This window comes from Nicotiana tabacum, chromosome 20, assembly GCF_000715075.1.
Source record: "Nicotiana tabacum cultivar K326 chromosome 20, ASM71507v2, whole genome shotgun sequence".
Taxonomy (NCBI): Eukaryota; Viridiplantae; Streptophyta; class Magnoliopsida; order Solanales; family Solanaceae; genus Nicotiana; species Nicotiana tabacum.
This window is the reverse complement of record NC_134099.1, coordinates 82,023,083-82,047,797: the sequence shown is the minus strand read 5'-3', so window position 1 is coordinate 82,047,797 and position 24,715 is coordinate 82,023,083.

Below are 24,715 nucleotides of genomic sequence, written 5' to 3'. Positions count from 1 at the left end.
TCCATCTACCAGCGGATGGCCAGACAGACTGGTTTGATAACATGATGGAGGAATATCTCCGCAACTTTGCAACCGGATCACAGAAGCATTGGGTGAAGCTCTTGGATGATGCTCAACTGTGTTTCAATTTTCAAAAGAGCCATCATACAAACAAAAGCCCTTTTGAAATTGTTACCGGACAACAACCATTTCTCCCGCAAACGATGAATGCTTCAACCATGCCAAAATCTCCTCGAGCTGCCAACTTCTCGAGCGAATGGGAGAGCAACATGGGGATAGTGCGGAGCTATCTCGTCAAAGCCCAAGAGAGGGCAAAAAGGTTCACCGAACAAAAGCTTTGCTTTGCCCAACATCAAGCAGGGGATAAAGTAATGTTATGCATCCCAAAGCAATACTTGTTTGCAGAGAGGACCCATGAACCTTGCCTGCAACAAAAATACATCGGGCCCCTGCCCATTGAAAAACGCATTGGGAAGTCCACATACCAGGTGAAAACTCCATCCTAGTAGAAGATCCATTCAGTCTTCCATGCCAGCCGCATGAAATCATTGCATGGCTATAACAGCAAGCTCAGAGAACAGAGGGGCGCAGACCTCCCATCCAACAACCACCAGAATCATCATCATCATCATCATCATCATCATAAGGCTCTGAGGACGGCGCCAACTCAGGTGGGAGAGAATGTCATGGGCTGCTTTCCAGACACGCCCCATGAGCCCTTGGTCGCGCCCCATGGCGGCCTAGCAAGCCTCACAATGCCTAGCGCCATGGTCGGCCCCATGGTCTTGGCTGTGCCAAGTGACAAGCGCGCATGCGCATCTGTCGCCCCACCGATGCCTCTCGCCAGCACCCAGTGGCTGGCCAATGACAACAGCGTCGCGCGCCCTGACAATGTCGCGCGCGCAGATCCTGATGCCTCGCCAGCGCCAAGTTGCATGCCCATTCCAGCAGCGCCTTGCGCACAGACCCTGATGCCAAACACCAGCGCCCAGCCTCAGGCCCACACAACAAGTGTCGCGCACGCTCACAGCACCGCGCGCACAGACCCTGACCTGCAAGACAAAGTTGTTGCCATCGGACTTAGTTCTAAATTGTAATAAACTAAGTCCTTTTCATTGTAATTATAGTCTAGTTTACGTCATTTTCATTCAGTGTGCTTTTACAGCTTTATTAGGACTAGTCATGTAACTTTGGTTTTTTTTTTTAAGTATTATTAGGGGGGATCAAGCAATCAATTTTCTGTACTGGTGTCTCTCCCCCTCGACACCGCATCTTTTGTAATCAGCATTTCATTCATCAATAAAATCATCATCATCATTCAAAACCCAATTCTCTCTCAGCTTCCGCAATTGCTCGTGACATTGGTTTTCCCGCACGGCACTAACAATCTAGTCTAGCGTGCGGAGGGGACCTCATTGGCGGACATCAAGCGCACTGACATCGGTTGCTTAGCCTTACGTTGCCCTTCCAAAGAACATCAGGGAGACGCCGCGTAACATTACTCTTGGTGACCATATTCCAATTTACTAAGTGGAGTTTTTTAGAGGTGTTAGTACTTCCCCAAATGAAATCCCTTTGGATCTTGTCAATTTGTTTAAGAATTTTTTTTGGAAGGCAAGTGTATTGCATGGAGTATGAGGGGATGGAATTTAGAGTGCTAGTAGCTAGGGTTGCACGACCTGCTACATTTAGAAAGGAGCATTTCTAATGGGACATTTTGCTATGGAGTTTGTCAATTATAAATTGGAAGTCTCGAGATTTGGGACTATGGTTCAATATTGGAAAGCCTAAGTAGGTACCAAATCCAATTTGTTTAAGCAGAAGTTGCACAACAGTTTTCATCCATAAAATTGTTGTACGAATTATATTTTACACATACGTGTTTATATATACGCCTTTTCGATGGTTTGAGGTCTAAATTAAGTTAGGATAAATACTGAAAAGCTACAGTATTAGATAATTAGAGAATCACAAATGTATTAATCACTTAAAAAGAAAAAGAGTTGCCAACTCCAAATAATGGGAGCCATATACTCTAGCTGTTGCTTTTGTGGACAAAAGAAAACCCCACCACTAACATGTAAGGAAAACAAATGAAGTAAAATGCTATAATTCCTAATCCAGCAATTTACAACCTCTTTCTTCTGTTGGATTTATCATTATGTTACAGACAATTTCACCAAAAAAGGTATTTAAAAGCTTTAATTTATTTACTCTAAAATAAGTATAACGTACACTATTGCTTAATGTAAATACACATAAATAAGAATAAAAATTTAGGACGATAATATATGGTGTAAGTGAGTAGATTTAAAAGTCCTATATATATATATATATATATATATATATATATATATATATATATATATATATATATATATATATAATTGTGATGTACCTTTCAATTAGACTTAAACAAATAAAAAGAAACTACCTCGTATTTTTGCTTCCGTTGAAATTTAAATATGACAATTCATAATACTCAATACATTTCATTGACCACAACTTTTCTATCACTTTAGAATAAAAATAAGGTTGTGACAAAATCATTTGAATTCGTGGGGAATAATTCATAAAGGGTGAACAATCGGATTTTGCAACTCTGTTTTTATTTTTATAATGTGAGAAAGGACTATGTTGTGCCTTTCTTAATGGCTGTGAATGATTGAGAAAATATTTTAAGAGATATGATTAAATATCTTATTATTAACAATATAAAATAAGTTAAATTTACACTTTCCGGGAGCATTAAATATATGCCCGTGATGTTTTTGGTTATGCGAGATTTATCATTGTTATTCTATTCTAAATATACACATAAACAATGTAAAAATTCTTTTCTCTGGTACATTGTAGTAAACTACTTATTTATTTTCCGGCAATCACCTTTTACTTATAATCACACTCACGTCTAGTTACCTAGGTTAATAATGTGCTCCCATTATATATGTCTGTATATAAAATTTAAAAAGAATCTCTAAATTAAGCTACCAATTATTTGTTTTCCTTCAAATAATGGATTAAGGTGGCACACGAATGGATATAAATAACATAAAGACTTGCGTACACGAACTATCTTTGGACCCACCGATACGATTGACTATTTGTCATCTTGTATTTGACCATCTCACAACAATCCAACAAAGAAAATATACTTAGTGGACGTTTGGTTTGAATACGACTTATGCAGGGATAAGTTATATTGGTATAAGTTATATTGAGATTAGTTATGCTTAGATTGTTTTTATCCATTATTTGGTATGTTGTATTAAATATGATAATTGCATAATTTGTAAGAAGAATATATAAGTTATACCGGTGCTAATTACTCCACCCTCTAAGGTATAAGTTATCCCGATGTTAATTTTAATCTTGGGATAACTTATACCTGATTTGCTAACCAAACGAAGTATTAAGGTGGTATTAAATTTTTATACCAATACTATACCTTCTTATACCTCGTACCAAACGACCCCTTAAGGTTTTCATTATTTCTTTCTCAAACTTACCTATTTTCTTTATCTTTTTATCTAATTATCGATAATTGATTTATTATTAGTCTCTTTTTAAAAGAGGGTGTTCTCTGTAATCAGGGAGTAAAATGGGAGCAATCATATAAACTTCATAATTATGGCTAGTTTTAGGTCTTAAGTCTAATAAATTTGGGGGTGCACATCCATATTTCTAATGTTATTAGATGGATTCACTATTACTTTGCTATATAATGGTTCTGAATTTGAACTAATCAATAATGTTGACAGATGCAAGATTTAACTGCTTAAAGGAGCAAATGTTGAGAGGTAGACGAACACAAAATTGCTATGTCATTGACAAAGGCATTACAACTATTCAGAAAAATAGAAAAGATAGGTTTTATTATGATGCAAGTCAGGTTATTAGACATTAGTCTCTCTTTTTTTTCTTTTTTTTTTCTTTTTTTGTGTCCCACTTGATATTCGGGCTGGGCGTCAATTAATTTGAATTTGCGGCACCATAAAATTTTCATTCTCAAAACTCGAATTCAAGACTTGTGGTTAAGGTTGAAAATCGTATCCATCTCATGACCACAACCCTGGGTAGGATCCTATCTATTCCATCGAAAAAATTATTAGGTGTGACAATGTGAGAGACTACTACTTAATTTAAAATTAGACCATATAGCAGGATTTAATAGTTTTACTTATTTTATAATTTTTTTTCCTGACGACTTCATGATTTTCTTGAATGTGCATGTTAAATTTACTACATTCTTTTTTTTTTTCTTTGGTAATATATTGCTCTCCATTATGAAAGAACAAACAATCTAATGACCTAACAACCAAGATCAGACGAGAAAGATATTGGGAGGCACTTTAGTCAGGCAACTAAGTAATGACAGATAATTTGAACCATTATAATTAATGTGGATCTAATAATTCGCACATATATGTTCTTAGTGGTATTGTTGGGATTTAGACCTAAACTAAGTACTATCATTTTCCAAATTAGCAATTCCACTTGTTATTGACAGAAATACTTTGAGTTCACAGTTAGCTGGTTTTTTGTTTGATACAAAAAGCATTGTTAGGTATTTCGAAATCTTTGTTTGGTATGTGAAATGATATTTAACAAACTTGGTTTACTTGATACTTGTCACCAGAGGCGGAGCTAGAATTATAAGTGTATGAGTTCTAAATTACAAATACAGGGTCTCGAAAAAAGTCACTGGATTTTCTTCTACTGTAACTCTACTGTAGACATATGAAGATTTTCTTCTTAATAAAGGTATAATTCTAGCAGTAAGTGAAATATGACTCTATTCCAACAAATAAGCAAATCAAGAATAAGGGATGATGCAGTTAAACGAGACCCAAATGCCAAAAATGAGTATGCTGTGCAATTTTTACACCTTTGAACAAATGTCAAATAAATCGGGAAATGGGAGTACCTGGTAAGCTTCAAAATCATCAAAATTGAATCTTGATCGAGCAACCGTAAATTCAACATGATCAAGAATATCTTTTTGTAAACTAACTGCATCATTCTTCAAGAACTCATCCATTAACCCAAACATCTTCTCTGCTTTCGCTTTCCTCCCTCCTAAGTTCAACCCAGCTTTCCTCACAACCACTCCTCTCCCACTATTGGTGTAAAAGGGGGTTTTGGGAGCTGATTTTTGCTGATTTTTGTGGGAGTTTAACGGAGTTTTGTAGCTAAAGTTTGGGGTGTTTTGGAACTGGAGTTTGAGAACAACTTTCATGGAGAAAAGCTATTGGGTTTCAATTGAGTAAGAAGGCTCTTTAATGGTGGAAAATAGTGTTTTTGTTGCTGGAGAGGAAACAGCCACGATGTAAAAAACAAGAAAATAGTTAACTGCTTTCAGCAGGATTCGAACCAGCGTGCTCTCCGAGCGAACCTAAAACTCTTACCATTGAACCCAAACACATTTTGTTACTGGGTTCGGTAGGATATATTTATATATAAAGAGTAAATTTTTCAGTACAAATACAGGGTCTCGAAAAAAGCCACTGGGTTCGCACGAACCCGCACCCTCTACCGTAGCTCCGCCCCTGCTTGTCACCATAAAAATGCAAATAAATATCACATGCAACTTTTGCAATAATATTGACACTTTCTTCTTAAGCTATCTATATCTATATTATATTAAAAGGAGGATAGTGAAGCATGAGGTTAAGCCAAGTGGCATATAGAGAAAAAATCACTTGGCACTTTTAAAACAAAATTAAATAGATTTTATGATAAAATCTAATTTAAATTAACAAGATTATGACAAAATCAAAATTAAATTGTTCAAGAAATGTTTCCATAGTAAAAATTTTATTTAAGGAATATTCTCCCTTCAATTTTGGTCCAAGTGATAAGCGAATAACAGTGAATTTGGACTGATTTTCGTTCATGATACATTTCTCACAATCAGGCCTTCGGCCTCTCTCATCAACCTCATAAGCCACTCGAACTATTAGTCAAAACAGGGCGTCAGCTCAAGAATATCATTTATAATATCCAAATAGAGTAAATGTGATGACCCAAAAGGTCATCACTTGTTTTAAAACGAAACTTCCGTATTCTGAGGCCTTGAAAACCTCATTTAGAGTCACCTCGATTTGCGTGCGCAGTCTGAGCGCGCAGCCGGAAAGCTTAAAATATGAAATTCTGTGAAAAATGATAAAAATTTGGTTATAAAATAAGTTAATTTGACTTCGGTCAACGTTTTGGGTAAACGGACCCGGACCCGTAATTTGACGGTCCCGGAGGGTCCGTAGGAAAATATGGGACTTGGGCGTATGCCCGAAATCGAATTCCGAGGTCCCAAGCCCGAGAAATGAATTTTTAAAGGAAATTATTTTCTGGAATTGTTTAAAGAAATTTGAAATGAAATTTGATTCGAACATGATGGTATCGGGCCCGTATTTTGGTTCCGGCACCCGGTACTGGTCTTATATATGATTTAAGACATTTCTGTGGAATTTGGTGAAAAACAGATGTCATGTGACATGATTCAGACTTAAATTGCAAAATTCATGTTTAAAGAAGTTTTGAGAAAATTTCATTGATCTCGAGATTTAATTTGATGTTCATGCGGTTATTTTGATGATTTGATTACAGGAGTAAGTCCATATATTGTTTTTGAGTTAGTATGACATTTGGTTTGGAGCCCTGAGGGCTCGGGTGAGTTTCGGGATGTTTTTACACTTAGGAAAAAGTTGCAGATTCAGAGAAGTTGCAGGTCTCTGAAGCCAGGTCTCGTGGTCCGCTGTGGAAGTTTCGCGACCGCGGCGGGATTTGTGCGGTCCGCGGTGAGCAAGGCCAAGCCTCCGCAGCCGCGCTCGAATTTTTCGCGGTCCGCGGTGGAGCTCCGCGGCCGCAGTCCTTTCTATGCGGTCCGCAGAGAGGGTCTGAGAGGGGTATAGATAGACGAGATTTTCAGTTATTTTGCACTTTTCAAAAATTCCAAAACATAAGAGGCGATTTTTCAAACAACCTTTCTTCTCCAAATCAATTGTAAGTCATTTTTAACTAGTTTTCTTCAATCAGTAACATCTTTTAACATGATTTCAACTTCAAATCAATTATTTTCATGGGGGAAATTGGGTGTTTTGGTAGAACCTAGGTTTTTCAAAAATTGGGGATTTGGACCTCGATTTGAGGTCCGATTTCAAAACAAATTACATATTTGAGCTCGTGGGGGAATGAGTAATCAGGTTTTGGTTCGAACCTCGAGTTTTGACCATGTGGGCCCGAGGGCGATTTTGACTTTTTGGGTAAAACTTTAGAAAACTCATTTTCATGCATTCAAATTGATTCATTTAGCATTTATTGATGTAATTAAGTAACTTGTGACTAGATACGAGCGAATTGGCGGTGGAAACAAGAGGTAAAGCGGTAGTTGAGGCTTGAATTGTGTTCGTTGCATCAGGGTAAGTGTTTGATCTAACCTTATCTTGAGGGATTAGGAGTTGTGTCATATTTGCTATTTGCTTCTTGTCGAGTACGACGTATATGCATGGTGACGAGTATCTATACGTTGGTGTCAAGCATGACTGTGGGTCTTATATTGTGATTTTTCCTAATTTCGTTGTATTGTTCATGCCTTGGTAAAGATTTCTAAGTGTTGTGGATAGTTTGTGGAAGGAATTGTAACATTTGAACTTTTAGAGCATTGGCTCGAGTTGTGAAATTATAAGTGATAATCGAACCTCTATAGCATTGGCTCGAGTGTGAAGTGAAGTGAATTGTGAAGTAAAATTGAGAAAGAGAAGAGATCATTATGTTGTCACCCTTTCCGGGCTATTGTTGATTTATTTGTTGTTCCCTTGTCGGGATTTAATTATCTAATTGTTGTTCCCTTGTCGAGATTTAATTGTTTAATTGTTGTTTCCTTATCGGGATTTAATTGTTGTTCCCTTGCCGGGACTTAATTGGTGACTTGTTGTTCCCTTGCCGAGATTCTTATTGCAAATTTCCTTTATTTCTTTACCCTATTGGGCTTGTGATTGTTGTTTGGGTGAGGAAGAGTGTTAAAGCACGAAGGGTGATGCCGTGCATTGTTTGCTATTATGAGGAAAGTGTGTAAAGCACGAAGGGTGATGTCGTGCCGTACGATGTACCATTCCGTACCGATTTTCATTAATTATATGGTAAGGAAAGAGAGTAAAAGCACGAAGGGTGGTGCCGTGCATATCTTTATTATGTGATTGATTTGGTGAGGACGAAAGTAAAAGCACGAAGGGTGATGCCGTGCACATTTTTATTATAAAATTGCTTTGGAGAGGACGAGAGTAAAAGCACGAAGGGTGATGCCGTGCAAATTGTTGATTTCTGATTCTTTGTTGATATTCGAGTTATGTTGTTTCTTTCCTTACTTGATGTTTTTTATTCGGGACTGTTATCTCCTCCACAGCATGTTCCCCCTCCCACACTGACTGGTTATTCTCTGTATTTCTTTTCCGTTGTATATACATTTGAACTGCACAGGTTTATTTGGTAGTCTGGTCTTAGCCTCGTCACTACTTCGTCGAGGTTAGGCTAGACACTTACCAGCACATGGGGACAGTTGTGCTGATACTATACTCTGCACTGTGTGCAGATCCAGGAGCAGCTTTCGGACAGTAGTTGGAGTGCTTCCTTCAGTCCACCCGGAGACCCAAGGTAGACCTGCAGGCGTCAGTAGGCCCTGACATCTCCCTCTATCTCTATTTCCTGTTTCATTTCTTTTTGTTCAGAAACAGTGCATTGTATTTCTTCAGACCTTGTATGTAGTGGCTCTTAGACAGTCTGTGACACCAGGTTTTGGGTATTTGAGGTTTTAAAAGTTGTAATAGATGTAGACTCAAGATATTTCATTGTTGACTTCCGCTAAGTTATTTAAAGTTCCGTTGTTATCATGTTGTCGCCTTGTGTTTGTTAAAATGAAGCAATATGGAAGCGTAGCAAGTAGTTAAGATTTGGCTTGCCTAGCTCCTATTAGTAGGCGCCATCACAACCCCCAAGGTTGGAAAATCCGGGTCGTGACATATATATATATATATTAAAATTTTATTTTTAATAAGATAATGGTAATTTACAATGTGGTTGTCACACCTCCTTTTTCCGCACCCGCGGGGGCGCAGGGGGAGTTTTTTCCAATTAAAGGACAATCGAAACGGGATTTGTTTAATTATTTCAGAGTCGCCACTTGGGAGATTTAGGATGTCCCAAGTCACCAATTTTAATCCCGAATCGAGGAAAAGAATGACTCTATATTACAGTCTGCGTACCAGAAATCCGGATAAGGAATTTTGTTAACCCGGGAGAAGGTGTTAGGCATTCCCGAGTTCCGTGGTTCTAGCACGGTCGCTCAACTGTTATATTCGGCTTATTTATCTGATTTTTAATACAATTATGAACCATGTGCAAATTTTACCTTTTAACCGCTTTATTAATTATTATTATTAAGAAATGTGAACATCGCTTAAAACATATCTTTGGACTGTGTCACATGAAATGCACCCACAATCCGAAACATATTTTATTTGATGTTTTAGGATTTGGATTTAAGTCACATGAAATGCACACCCAAGTTTAAGAAAATAGATTATTAAACACGCGCCTAAAGAGACTATCGTGTTATTATTTTGGGAAGGCCGTGAAATTCGCTAAACGGCCCTCCTGAATTCTAAGCAATTTAAAACAAGTATTTACTGAGGGCCCCGCAATTTGTATTTTTATTCAGCGAGGCTCATCTCATTCCTATTTTTTGAAGGAATTTGCAACGTCATGGAAATGCATCTCATACCGCGTCACAGTCAATGTACCCGTGATTAGAGACACATTTCGATTATGTTGAGATTTGGATTTGGGTCACATAAATGTGCACCCGAGTTTAAGGAGATAACATTATTAAAGGCGCGCCTAAAGCAACTAGCGCATTATTATATTGGGTAGGGCCGTGAATTTTGCTAAACGGCCCGTCCCGGAATCTAAATATTTCATACATATATTTTGTGAGGGCCTCGCAATCTGTACATTTTATTTGGCGAAGCTAGCCTCATTTTTTTTTATTATTTTTATTTTTTATTTATTTATTTATTTTTATTTTTTTTTTTAAAAAAGGACAAGGCTAAAATGACTACATTTCTTTGCTACTTCGCGAGGCCATGGGTTGTAGATTAAACTTATTTGATGAAACGAATATCTTTCGGCGGGATTAGATTACTACTATGATTTTAACATTACTACTACACGTACAAACAACTATTAAGACAAACATTTAGATAACAATAATCTGAGCGTGAAGAAACAAAATGCCGAATAACTACTAAACATGACGAAACAAAGGAAATGCATTCACGACCAAATTTCAATATCATACGGAGTTAATTAACAAGAAATAGTGATTTACAAACATCATATGAATATGTCTCGCTCATTTGCATACTATTCGCATGAACTAGGATTGTATTTCAACAAACACATATATATATTACTAACAATAAACATGAAGGACACGGGCAGGGATACCTACTTGCGATCGACGTCCGGTGCGTTGGACCTGCGACGAAACCTCGGACAACAACCTCGACGTACCGAACCTCGACGGAAAACAGAAAACTCGGCAAGGCGGGATCGCAGCAACCTACAACTGCTCGCGAAAGATGGAACAACGTCGACAGCAGTAAGGTCGACGCGAGGGGAGGGGGATTAATGACGTGCCTGTTCGGTGGTGGGATTACTGGTTCGCTTCTGTGAGTACGAGGGGTCGTTTGGGCAATGGACGATGGCTAACGGGGGTGGCGATGCAGCAACAAAAGCTGTTGCTTGATGGGTGGTTTCTGGAGGTGGAGGCAGCTGCGGTGGTGGTGTTCGGGTGGTGTCAAGGAGCTGGTTGTTGCTGCATTTGGAGAGGTCGTTTGGGCAGTTGACGACGGGGGGTGGTTGGACGACGCAGCAACGATGGCTGCTGCTTGACGGGTGGTCGATGGGTGCTGCTGGGGGTGCGAGGGTGATGGAGGGGGCTGTTTGGACGGGGGAAGCTGGGGTTTAGGCGTTGGAGGGGACGTCCGGGAATGGATGGTTTTTGCCTGGTAATGGAGGAGTTGGTCCTCGCTGCGACAGCAGGGGTCGTTAATGGTGGTTTACCGACGGGGGGTTGTTGGACGACGGTGGGGCTGCCGGGGAAGGTGACGGGTTGAGGAGGAGTGAGGCTCGTTTGGTGATGGTTTTCGCTGGGGACGTGGGGTTTGGTCGTGGGTTTTGGTAGGGTTTGCTGGGTGTTTGCTTCTTCTTCTTCTTGAAGAAGAAGATTCAACAGTGGTCGTCCAGTAGTCCTTTTCTCTTCTTCTCTTTTGAGAAGAAGATATATATACAGTACCCCTTTCAAAAATCCCAAAAGTCCTCTCTCAAAATGTGTTTGTCCGTGTTTTTGTAATACAATGCCCATGAAAATGAGCCCCACGCGTGGTGGGGTTCGAGGCATATGTCCCCCACGCGTGGTGGGGTTCCCCACGTGTCCTGGACACGGTTTATTATGGGCTAGGTCCGAAAATTAGGCCTAAAACCGGGTAGTTTGAACCCGAATATTATTCTTTTGCCCGGACCCGAGAAATAGGAACACGTTGCTTAACTAGTCCTATGTAAGCAAAATAACTACCAAAATAAGACTAGTATTTAAACAAAACTATATTTTTTTAAAATATTTTTTCGAGATTTAAAATAGCTACAAAATATTAATAAAACTATTTTTTTTGTAATTTTCGTTTTTTAAATATTAAGATAAAATATGAGGTAATATTTTTGTATTTTTCAAAGTTAAAAATGACTATAAAACCTTAATAGAACTATATTTTTTGTAATTTTCGAAATTATATAAAGTACAAAATAAAGTGCAATTTTTTTTGTATTTTTCAAGTTTATGAGAAATACATAAACTAAAATTTATATATATATTTTTTGAAATTTTCTTTTTGCAATGAAATAAAGTAAAATAGTTAAAATAGCTATACTAGACCCAATTTCACATATTCATGCTAAAAATGTGAAAATTCTCGGGGAGGGTCAAAAATCACGTGCTTACAGCTGCCCCTCTTTGACTGGAAACACGAAGAGTTTTCCGACAAAGAACGACTAGACGTGTTTTTGACCCGACCATTACTTGGACGGACTACAACACTTAAGGAAAGGGAGGGATTGTAACCGAGCCCTGGTATCTGAGCTGCCTACATATCCTTGGTTATACAGGAATCAGGCCACGTGTAGTTCGGGATATGAGAGAGATAGTGAAGTTTACCGAGGTGGAGAGCCGATCGAGGTGCCGTTACGTCGAGGTTCCGGTACGCGGTCCTGTCATTACAACAAAAATGAAAACTGAAAAAGACTAACTAAGCCTATCAGCTACTTGTTACAAGGATTCCTATCTCTTAAGTCTTCTGAAACTTGGTCTTGAGTCTTGAATGGTGCTTCATGCAGACTTTGGATCTGAACCTTGATACTTGCTAGTTGTAGGTGCTAGTTCTTGAGCAGACCGCATTCGCTCTCCACTTCCGTAATCTGGGTTTTTTTTTTCTCTTTTCTTCTTGTTTTTGTTTTTTGGTGACCAACTTCTGTTGATCATCCCAGACTGTTGACTTGCATTCTTGGGGCGAGCTTCTTGTTGCTTCTATCTTGGATTGAGTGCTGGGGATTTTTGTTGTAACCTTCTGCTTTCCGGTGGGTCACTGCTTGATCTTGAAAAATGTTTCCCCGTTCTACAGGCGGATTTCTGACTTCTTCTATCTTTGACACGCAACAACTCCGTTCTACCGGCGGGTCCCTGACAATCAAAACAAACAAAATTTCCTAACCCAGTTTGTACTGGGAAGGTTTGTGAGTCGTTAGCAAAATCGTAACTTACTTACACTACTGATGCAATGATGGGTGTAAACTAAAGACTAGGCTAGGATGTGCATCTCCTATGAGTAAAACCAAAACTCTTGCTAGCAAATGTGTCTGCTAAAATAAAAACCTCAACGACTCAAACTAGAAAGTGTGTCTTCTATGGTTGAATCGGAATGAGCTAAACTAGGAAGTGCGTCTCCTAAGGGTGAAAACTTCAGTGACTAGAAACTAGGAAGTGCTTCTCCTATGAATAAAATCTCGATTAGGAAGTGCGTCTCCTACGGGTAAAACTAAACTTTGAGGAAGTGCGTCTCCTGTGGGTACAATAAACTTAGGAAGTGCGTCTCCTATTGGGGATAACTGTTCTTAGGAAGTGCGTCTCCTACTGGGTGAAACTATTCTTAGGAAGTGCGTCTCCTATTGGTACAATGGATCTAGGAAGTGCGTCTCCTATTGGTAAAACTTAGCTTAGGAAGTGCGTCTCCTATTGGTAAAACTTAGCTTAGGAAGTGCGTCTCCTATTGGTGAAATCAACTTAGGAAGTGCGTCTCCTATTGGTGAACCTATTCTTAGGAAGTGCGTCTCCTAATGGTAAAACTGAACTTAGGAAGTGCGTCTCCTATTGGTAGAACTAAACTTAGGAAGTGCGTCTCCTATGGGTGAAATGAACTTAGGAAGTGCGTCTCCTATGGGTGAAATGAACTTAGGAAGTGCGTCTCCTATGGTGAAACATATCTTAGGAAGTGCGTCTCCTATTGGTGAAACTGAAACTTAGGAAGTGCGTCTCCTATGGTGAAACTGATCTTAGGAAGTGCGTCTCCTACTGATAAAACTTGCTTAGGAAGTGCGTCTCCTACTGGTGAAACTTGCTTAGGAAGTGCGTCTCCTACTGGTGAAATATTTTTAGGAAGTGCGTCTCCTATTGGTGAAACTGAACTTAGGAAGTGCGTCTCCTACTGGTGAAACTTATCTTAGGAAGTGCGTCTCCTACTGATAAAACTGAACTTAGGAAGTGCGTCTCCTATGGTAAAACTGAACTTTAGGAAGTGCGTCTCCTATGGTGAAACATATCTTAGGAAGTGCGTCTCCTATTGGTGAAACTGAAACTTAGGAAGTGCGTCTCCTACTGGTGAAACTTATCTTAGGAAGTGCGTCTCCTACTGATAAAACTTGCTTAGGAAGTGTGTCTCCTACTGATAAAACTTGCTTAGGAAGTGCGTCTCCTACTGGTGAAACTTGCTTAGGAAGTGCGTCTCCTACTGGTGAAACTTATCTTAGGAAGTGCGTCTCCTACTGATAAAACTTGCTTAGGAAGTGCGTCTCCTACTGGTGAAACTTGCTTAGGAAGTGCGTCTCCTACTGGTGAAACTTGCTTAGGAAGTGCGTCTCCTACTGGTGAAACTTTCTTAGGAAGTGCGTCTCCTATGGGTAAAGGCGTGGAATGTATGCCTCTGTTATCTGGGCGGGCTCCCAATTTCAACACCTGAAATAAAAAGACTGAATGTATGCCTCTGTTATCTGGGCGGGCTCCCAACTTCAACACTTGAAAGTAAAAACTGAATGTATGCCTCTGTTATCTGGGCGGGCTCCCAATTTCAACACTTAAAATAAAAAGACTGAAATGTATTCCTCTCGTTATACAGGTGGGCGCCTGTTTGTAAAGATATGAAAAATGATATGCCCGTATTATACTGGTGGGTGACCTAGAACAGAAATGAAAAGACAGAAATGTATTCCCGCATTAAACTGGTGGGTGACCCAGAACAGAAATGAAAAGATAAAAATGTATTCCCGCATTATACTGGTGGGTGACCTAGAACATAAATGAAAAGACAAAAATGTATTCCTCTCGTTATTCAGGTGGGCGCCTGTCTTCAACAATGACTTTGAAAATAAGATCCTATTTGAGGGCGGATGAACCCGACATATCCTTTTTGAGGGTGGATGGACCCAAAATATCCTATTTGAGGGCGGATGAACCCAACATATCCTATTTGAGGGCGGATGAACCCAACAGATCCTATTTGAGGGCGGATGAACCCGACAGATCCTATTTGAGGGTGGATTAACCCAACAGATCCTATTTGAGGGCGGATGAACCCAACAGATCCTATTTGAGGGCGGATGAACCCAACAGATCCTATTTGAGGGCGGATGAACCCAACAGATCCTATTTGAGGGCGGATGAACCCAACAGATCCTATTTGAGGGCGGATGAACCCAACAGATCCTATTTGAGGGCGGATGAACCCGACAGATCCTATTTGAGGGCGGATTAACCCAACAGATCCTATTTGAGGGCGGATGAACCCGACAGATCCTATTTGAGGGCGGATGAACCCGACAGATCCTATTTGAGGGCGGATTAACCCAATAGATCCTATTTGAGGGCGGATGAACCCGACAGATCCTATTTGAGGGCGGATTAACCCAACAGATCCTATTTGAGGGTGGATGAACCCGACAGATCCTATTTGAGGGCGGATTAACCCAACAGATCCTATTTGAGGGCGGATGAACCCGACAGATCCTATTTGAGGGCGGATTAACCCAACAGATCCTATTTGAGGGCGGATGAACCCGACAGATCCTATTTGAGGGTGGATGAACCCGAAATATCCTTAAGACTTGAAAATGTCTTACCTCGAATACATGCTGGGGATTGGGATGCATTTTCCCTCTTTTTTTCATTATTATCTTTTTATTCTTCTTTTTTTTTTTATTCATAGTTTCTTCCTTCGAAGACTACCTCCCTTGAGAGTCGTTTTGCCTTTCCCCGAAAGGAACCGCTGAGGATACCGACTTTCCAACCTTGTGTTGGACTCCTCGCAACTGCTAGGGATAACACTGTTGGGGAATTATTTACTTACCTGTTGGGGGGTAAAATGTTATCAGCTGGGGGTACCTGACTTCCAGAAAATTTTCTAAATGGAAGGAAAATTTTCTGCCCCAGTTTGATAATATCCCTTGTGGCATGCGTTTCTGCCTCAATGCCATTTCCTTTACCTGTTTCAAATCAAACAAAATTTGTTAGTTTAAAACATGGTGGTTGGTTGTGATACTCCCAACGGGATGGCTTTTCCTTTTTCCTTCCTTGCTTTGCGTTGCACAACTTGTTGGGGATGATATTATGTGCTGGGGATAATCCCTTCCTCCTGGGGGATATCCCTCTTCTTTTGTGGCATAGCTTGGAAACTGGCATTTCCCCGACCTTTTAGTCTAGTATGGATTTTGCCAAATCATGCTCACTGCTCTCCTTGCTCTGTTCATGGGCCTTTTGCTGGGGATATATATTTTGACACTGGCCTCGCGCTTGTTCCTCGCTGACTATACCACTTGGATGTACTAGTCAGATCTCATTTTGGAAAGCTGATGGCCTATTCGAAGTCATTTCATACTTGTTCTGACCAGACAGACTCTATTGGGGAATTTTTTATGAAAGGAGAAAGATAACAGAAACAAAATAAAAGACAAAGGAAACAACGACTCTTTTACAAAAGAAACTATAAATAAAAACCTATCAAACGCAGATACCGACTCTAATGGCCATGACATGCGTATGTGGCCTATCCTCTACCGTCAATCATCTTTCAAGATCTTCAATCGGCGATTCCCCATCTGATTCTCAATCTTATTCGACTTGTAGTGCCCGAAGGGTTTTCACTATCAAGTCTCTCTCATTTTTGGCTTTTCTCTCAGCTTTCATCGCCTTATGGTGCCTGTGAAGGTTTTCATCGATAAGACTCTCTCATTTGTATCATTTTCCAGCTGGGGATTTGGAGTGTCGCCGGTATGACTCTTCCTGCTGGAGATTAGAGTCCTTTCTGCTGTGGAACAGAATGTTATGTTCGCCGGTAAGACTCTTCATTTGTCTGACTTGGCATCTTTTGAAGACTGATCGGAAGGTCTTTCTTTGGACCGTAATGTGGGTTTTGGATAGGGCTAGAAAGAAAGGGTATAAAAGGCTCAAAAATGCATTAATTTTGGGTTATTAATTACAACCTTCGGAATTAGATTTATTTACAACAAACGCAACTTTTGCCCCAGTTTCTTGCTTGGGGATATTTTAATTGATGATTTTTTCATTTTTCAAAACTATGACCGAGCCGTGAAGCGCCTACGTATCCTCTTTGAGGAATCAGGTCAAACGTAGTTTCCAATTCCTCTTTTTCATTTAACTTTCCCTTTTTTTTTTTGCTTTTTGTTATCCTTTTTCTTTTCTCTTTTTCTTTTCTCATTTTCTTTTCTCATTTTCTTTTGTCGTTTTTTTTTCTTTCTCTCTTTTTCTTTTATTCTTCTTTTTCCATTTTTTTGTTTTCTTTTCTTTCTTTTCTCTTACCTGCCATGCTCGCGTATTTTATTCGTTGCTACTAATTCCGAATGAGGGGTATGAAAGAAAATAAATAAGGCTCAAAAGGGGTAACGAAGGATAAAGTGTTTGGGTAGAAGAACAAAATGCCTTCGTCATTCCAGTCTTCAAAACATGCCAAGTGCAAACAACACAATTTAAATTTGTACTCTCTTTTGAGGGTGCTGGACTTGACAATTATATTCAACATTTGTTTGTTCATCTGTCACTTCTAAAGCACCGTTGGGCGACCCTCATGCCAATTTGGCGAATCTTGCTTTTAACGGTTTTTCTTTGTGTTTCACTTGCCCCAGTTCCATATGACTCGAGCTCTGAATAATCTCAACCGTCCTTATTTCCTTTAAATGGTCTGAATCGCCTTTCCAGGGTTTTATGATTAACTTTTAAGATTAGGCCCAAACTGGGTGCGCATGTCATGTCCCTAGAATCGGCATTGAGCGAAATGATAAAAGGACTAAACGAAAAGACGACTGGAACTAACAAAAGACCGGCTTTGTATTAGACTACCGGCGAAATGGTTTGAATAATAAAACAAACAAACAACCAGAATAAAATCCTAACACAAACTGGGCAAAATTTAAACAAACTGCTATGACAAAATGGAAAGATAAGAAGGTTTGACGCCAGAAAATATTCGGATTACAACTCTAAGAATAATCCGGACAACAGAAATGACAACAAAATAAGCCACTACCAGCTTCTGTTTTGCTAATCCAAGGAACGGAGCGTGCTCCCACTTTATCAAAACTGGCATCTTAGCCACTGAGCTTCGCAGCAATACTGTCAAGACCATTACCAGCTTCAATATCATCAATCTCCGTCAACAAGTTTCCAACAGGATTCGAATGCTTCTGTCATCATGCCTGATCCTCGCAGAGTGTGCATCATGAGGTGCAAGTAAAGGATTCTGGGTGTCATTGTCCGGCTTACCACAAACCAACCACCTTAACTTTATTTGCGAAACAAACAGGTTAGAATGGACTCAGTCGGTCCTCATTATTAACAACATCCTTTTTTCTTTTTCTTTTTCGATGTTTTTCTTTTTTTTTCTCTTTTTTTCCGCTTTTTCTTTTTCATTCTTTTTTTTCATTCTCTTTTTTTCATTTTTTTTTCATTTCTTTTTCGTTTTTTTTTCCATTTCTTTTTTCATTTCTTTTTTCCTTGTGGTCGAATCTTATGGAGATTGCCTACGTATCATGACCCCGCATGAATCAGACCTTGCGTAGTTCGGACCAATAAGATAAACAACAGTAAACATTTTTCAATTTTCATATTAAAACAAACTGGGTTTCAAAGGTTTGAAGATGACCTACAAACTTGAAAATCAAACAACCCACATATTCTAATCAAAAGATTTACAAACGGCCAGTTTCTTTTCCCGTTTGACAAATGCAACCGAACGGCTGTTTTTGCAAATGTGGCCCCTTCCGAATCTCACATGAATTTTGAGGCCGGGGAGGATTATTTTATGACACTTTTACAAACTTGTCCGTTCTTTTACGAAAATAACCTTTCGACAACTGAAAGATACTCTAAGGCTATTTCGGCAAGAACGGTTTAAGACGCGGCCGAAACTGGCTCGGCTTATTATGACAAAATTTGAACGGTATTCACCTGACCGTCGACTTTTTTTTTTTTTTTCAAATTATAACAAAACCTTGGTATTGTAAACACGACCCTTCAGCGCCTCGGGGACGAAGATTTATAAGGCTGTGTGGGTCAACTAGACCAAAAATCCTAAACATGACCCAAAGGTGGCTATTTATGCAAAGTCAGCCTTCCGGCGTTCCTTTCGGGAGCATTCGGCTATTTATGACAAAACAGCATCACCTGACTTATTTATGACTCTTTTTATCATTTTTTTAAATTAGAAAACTCAATATTGCAAGCACGGCCTTTCAACGTCTCGGGGACGAAGATTTTTAAGGCTGTGTGGGTCAACTGGACCAAATCTTAAAAAATGACCTAAAGGTGGCTGTTTATGCAAAGTCAGCCTTCCGGCGTCCCTTTCGGGAACATTCGGCTATGTCTTGATAAAACAGCGTCATCTGACTTCTTTATGACAAAATTAAAATTTGACATATATTTTTTATTTATTTGTTTTTTGGCTATTTTAGCAAAAGGTGGGTTGGACATCACCCGACTTATTTATGACAAGATTAAAATTTTTGATTTTTGGCTATTTTAGCAACAGGTGGGGTTGGACCCGATGAGGGTTGCCTACGTATCTCACATCCGGTGAGAATCAAACCCGCGTAGTTCGGGCAAATAAGCTATTTTTGAGAAGACCCTTTTCCATTTCTATTTTTTTTATTATTATTCTTTTTTCACAACAATCAAATAGACTATTATTTTTCATTCATAACAAACAAACAAATTAACGAAAAACATAAAACATTCCTTCTTTTTGAGAAGGTGGGGTTGGACCCGATGAGGGTTGCCTACGTATCTCACATCCGGTGAGAATCAAACCCGCGTAGTTCGGTCAAATAAGAATAAGTAGGCAAATAGTAATAAGCAGATGAACTAACTCTTTTTTTTTTGAATTTTCGTTTAAAAGAATTACTTTAAAAGAAGCGAGGAAATATTATTTTTTGATTGATTTTCTTTTTAAAAGCAAAACTAATATTTTTGAATTTTCATTTTTTTTTATTCTAAAGAAAAGAAGAAAATATTTTCGGAATTTTACCTTCAATATAAGAAATGCTTCTAACATGTTTTTTTTTTGAATTTTGAATTTTCTAAAGAAGAATCAAAATATTTTCGGATTTTTATTTATCTATTTTATCTTGTTGAATTTTGAACTTTCTTTTGAATTTTTTTTTTGGATTATATATATACTTATTTTTGGAATAAATAATAAAATCACATTCAACGCCGGACTCTTTTTATTTTTATTTCTGGCATTTTCATAGACAAACAAAGTAAAATAAATAAAACATTTTTTTATTATTATTATTTTTTTTAAAAAAAAACAGATTCTTTTTTATTTTCATTTAATGGCAAAACAAACTATTTTCTTTAATATTTTAAAAAAACCAGACAGAACGATGATGATTTTTTTTATTTTTTTATTTTATTTTTTCCTTTGCTTTTAATATAACAAACTAACAAGACATTTTTTCATTTTCAAAATTTCGGCAGAGTTTCGACTCTACTCAGACTTCTATGCTGTTATTTTCTCCCTTTTTCACGATTTTCTTATATGTGGAAAATGATGACAACATACAAAATCTTTTTTGAATTTTCATGCTTTGTTTTTATTTGTATTTTTATTTTTTTATATTTATTATTTCTTTCAAAAATGTGGCATGGGAGACATAATGATTTCCAAGACTTCTTGGATTCCGCAAGTGCTCCCCATGCGCTTTTCCCAACATATGAAGCGTGGGGGACATATGGGAATTCCAAGACTTCTTGGATTCCACAAATGTTCCCCATGTGCTTTCCCAAAAAGCAAGTGTGGGGGACATAGGGAATTCCAAGGCTTCTTGGATTCCACAAATGTTCCCCATGCTTTGATTAAAATAACATCATGCTGGAAATGACCAAATGACCCATACGCCCTTGACTAAATATAACATATAGCACATAGGATGCCGAAAGATTGTCTATTATTTTCAGGTTGCTTGTCCTAGACGGACCCAACCCCTATGTTGAGTCCCCTAAGTCAAATGCACATGATGCAAATAAACGTTCCTACTAGGGATCTGACATGTGGCTTTGTTATACTAGGTTCAAAAACCTGGGTCGGTGTTCTAGACAGTGTACCCGAGCGGACAACTCGAACTGAGGAAGGAGCTCCTTTCCGGGAACCAAAAGGCCAGCCGGCTTAGAAACTTTCCGAGCCTCTTTTATTTAGGGTATGACACTAACAGAATAGGGAGTCTCAACCAGTAAGCACATCCCCGGAGGTAAGAAGAGAAAGGTTTCGGCACAGTTTATATACAGTTCAAATAATATCAAAGCGGTAAAAGCAGCATTTAGCACATTAGGCTCAAAACATGTAAAAATCAGATAAAGCCAAATATAACAATTTATCTAAGCTCGAATTCTTAACCCTGAACCAGTGGTTCTGGGCCAGATCCCCAGCGGAGTCGCCAGAGCTGTCACACCTCCTTTTTCCGCACCCGCGGGGGCGCAGGGGGAGTTTTTTCCAATTAAAGGACAATCGAAACGGGATTTGTTTAATTATTTCAGAGTCGCCACTTGGGAGATTTAGGGTGTCCCAAGTCACCAATTTTAATCCCGAATCGAGGAAAAGAATGACTCTATATTACAGTCTGCGTACCAGAAATCCGGATAAGAAATTCTGTTAACCCGGGAGAAGGTGTTAGGCATTCCCGAGTTTCGTGGTTCTAGCACGGTCGCTCAACTGTTATATTCGGCTTATTTATCTGATTTTTAATACAATTATGAACCATGTGCAAATTTTACCTTTTAACCGCTTTATTAATTATTATTATTAAGAAATGTGAACATCGCTTAAAACATATCTTTGGACTGTGTCACATGAAATGCACCCACAATCCGAAACATATTTTATTTGATGTTTTAGGATTTGGATTTAGGTCACATGAAATGCACACCCAAGTTTAAGAAAATAGATTATTAAACACGCGCCTAAAGAGACTATCGTGTTATTATTTTGGGAAGGCCGTGAAATTCGCTAAACGGCCCTCCTGAATTCTAAGCAATTTAAAACAAGTATTTACTGAGGGCCCCGCAATTTGTATTTTTATTCAGCGAGGCTCATCTCATTCTTATTTTTTGAAGGAATTTGCAACGTCATGGAAATGCATCTCATACCGCATCACAGTCAATGTACCCGTGATTAGAGACACATTTCGATTATGTTGAGATTTGGATTTCGGTCACATAAATGTGCACCCGAGTTTAAGGAGATAACATTATTAAAGGCGCGCCTAAAGCAACTAGCGCATTATTATATTGGGTAGGGCCGTGAATTTTGCTAAACGGCCCGTCCCGGAATCTAAATATTTCATACATATATTTTGTGAGGGCCTCGCAATCTGTACATTTTATTTGGCGAAGCTAGCCTCGTTTTTTTTATTTTTATTTTTTATTTATTTATTTATTTTTATTTTTATTTTAAAAAAGGACAAGGCTAAAATGACTACATTTCTTTGCTACTTCGCGAGGCCATGGGTTGTAGATTAAACTTATTTGATGAAACGAATATCTTTCCGCGGGATTAGATTACTACTATGATTTTAACATTACTACTACACGTACAAACAACTATTAAGACAAACATTTAGATAACAATAATCTGAGCGTGAAGAAACAAAATGCCGAATAACTACTAAACATGACGAAACAAAGGAAATGCATTCACGACCAAATTTCAATATCATATGGAGTTAATTAACAAGAAATAGTGATTTACAAACAGCATATGAATATGTCTCGCTCATTTGCATACTATTCGCATGAACTAGGATTGTATTTCAACAAACACATATATATATTACTAACATAAAACATGAAGGACACGGGCAGGGATACCTACTTGCGATCGACGTCTGGTGCGTTGGACCTGCGACGAAACCTCGGACAACAACCTCGACGTACCGAACCTCGACGGAAAACAGAAAACTCGGCAAGGCGGGATCGCAGCAACCCACAACTGCTCGCGAAAGATGGAACAACGTCGACAGCAGTAAGGTCGACGCGAGGGGAGGGGGGTTAATGACGTGCCTGTTCGGTGGTGGGATTACTGGTTCGCTTCTGTGAGTGCGAGGGGCCGTTTGGGCAATGGACGATGGCTAACGGGGGTGGCGATGCAGCAACAAAAGCTGTTGCTTGATGGGTGGTTTCTGGAGGTGGAGGCAGCTGCGGTGGTGGTGTTCGGGTGGTGTCAAGGAGCTGGTTGTTGCTGCATTTGGAGAGGTCGTTTGGGCAGTTGACGACGGGGGGTGGTTGGACGACGCAGCAGCGATGGCTGCTGCTTGACGGGTGGTCGATGGGTGCTGCTGGGGGTGCGAGGGTGATGGAGGGGGCTGTTTGGACGGGGGAAGCTGGGGTTTAGGCGTTGGAGGGGACGTCCGGGAATGGAGGGTTTTTGCCTGGTAATGGAGGAGTTGGTCCTCGCTGCGACAGCAGGGGTCGTTAATGGTGGTTTACCGACGGGGGGTGGTTGGACGACGGTGGGGCTGCCGGGGAAGGTGACGGGTTGAGGAGGAGTGAGGCTCGTTTGGTGATGGTTTTCGCTGGGGACGTGGGGTTTGGTCGTGGGTTTTGGTAGGGTTTGCTGGGTGTTTGCTTCTTCTTCTTCTTGAAGAAGAAGATTCAACAGTGGTCGTCCAGTAGTCCTTTTCTCTTCTTCTCTTTTGAGAAGAAGATATATATACAGTACCCCTTTCAAAAATCCCAAAAGTCCTCCTTTAAAAATGTGTTTTGTCCGTATTTTTGTAATACAATGCCCATGAAAATGAGCCCCACGCGTGGTGGGGTTCGAGGCATATGTCCCCCACGCGTGGTGGGGTTCCCCACGTGTCCTGGACACGGTTTATTATGGGCTAGGTCCGAAAATTAGGCCTAAAACCGGGTAGTTTGAACCCGAATATTATTCTTTTGCCCGGACCCGAGAAATAGGAACACGTTGCTTAACTAGTCCTATGTAAGCAAAATAACTACCAAAATAAGACTAATATTTAAACAAAACTATATTTTTTTTAAATATTTTTTCGAGATTTAAAATAGCTACAAAATATTAATAAAACTATTTTTTTTGTAATTTTCGTTTTTTAAATATTAAGATAAAATATGAGGTAATATTTTTGTATTTTTCAAAGTTAAAAATGACTATAAAACCTTAATAGAACTATATTTTTTGTAATTTTCGAAATTATATAAAGTACAAAATAAAGTGCAATTTTTTTTGTATTTTTCAAGTTTATGAGAAATACATAAACTAAAATTTATATATATATTTTTTGAAATTTTCTTTTTGCAACGAAATAAAGTAAAATAGTTAAAATAGCTATACTAGACCCAATTTCACATATTCACGCTAAAAATGTGAAAATTCTCGGGGAGGGTCAAAAATCACGTGCTTACAGCTGCCCCTCTTTGACTGGAAACACGAAGAGTTTTCCGACAAAGAACGACTAGACGTGTTTTTGACCCGACCATTACTTGGACGGACTATACTTAGCCATATTCATATCTATATCAATATTTTTTATATACATAAAATAAGAGGATAGTTTATAATGTAGTTAAATCAAGTGGCAAAATAATAAGAAGTCATATTATATTAAAAGGAGGGTAGTGAAACATGAGGTTAAGCCAAGTGGCATATTGAGAAAAAGCCACTTGGCATTTTAAAACAAAATATAAATCGATTTTATGACAAAATCTAATATAGATTAACAAGATTATGAGAAAATCAAAATTAAATTGTTCAAGAAATGTTTCTATAGTAAAATTCTATTTAAGGAATATTCTCCCTTCAATTTTGGTTTTCGT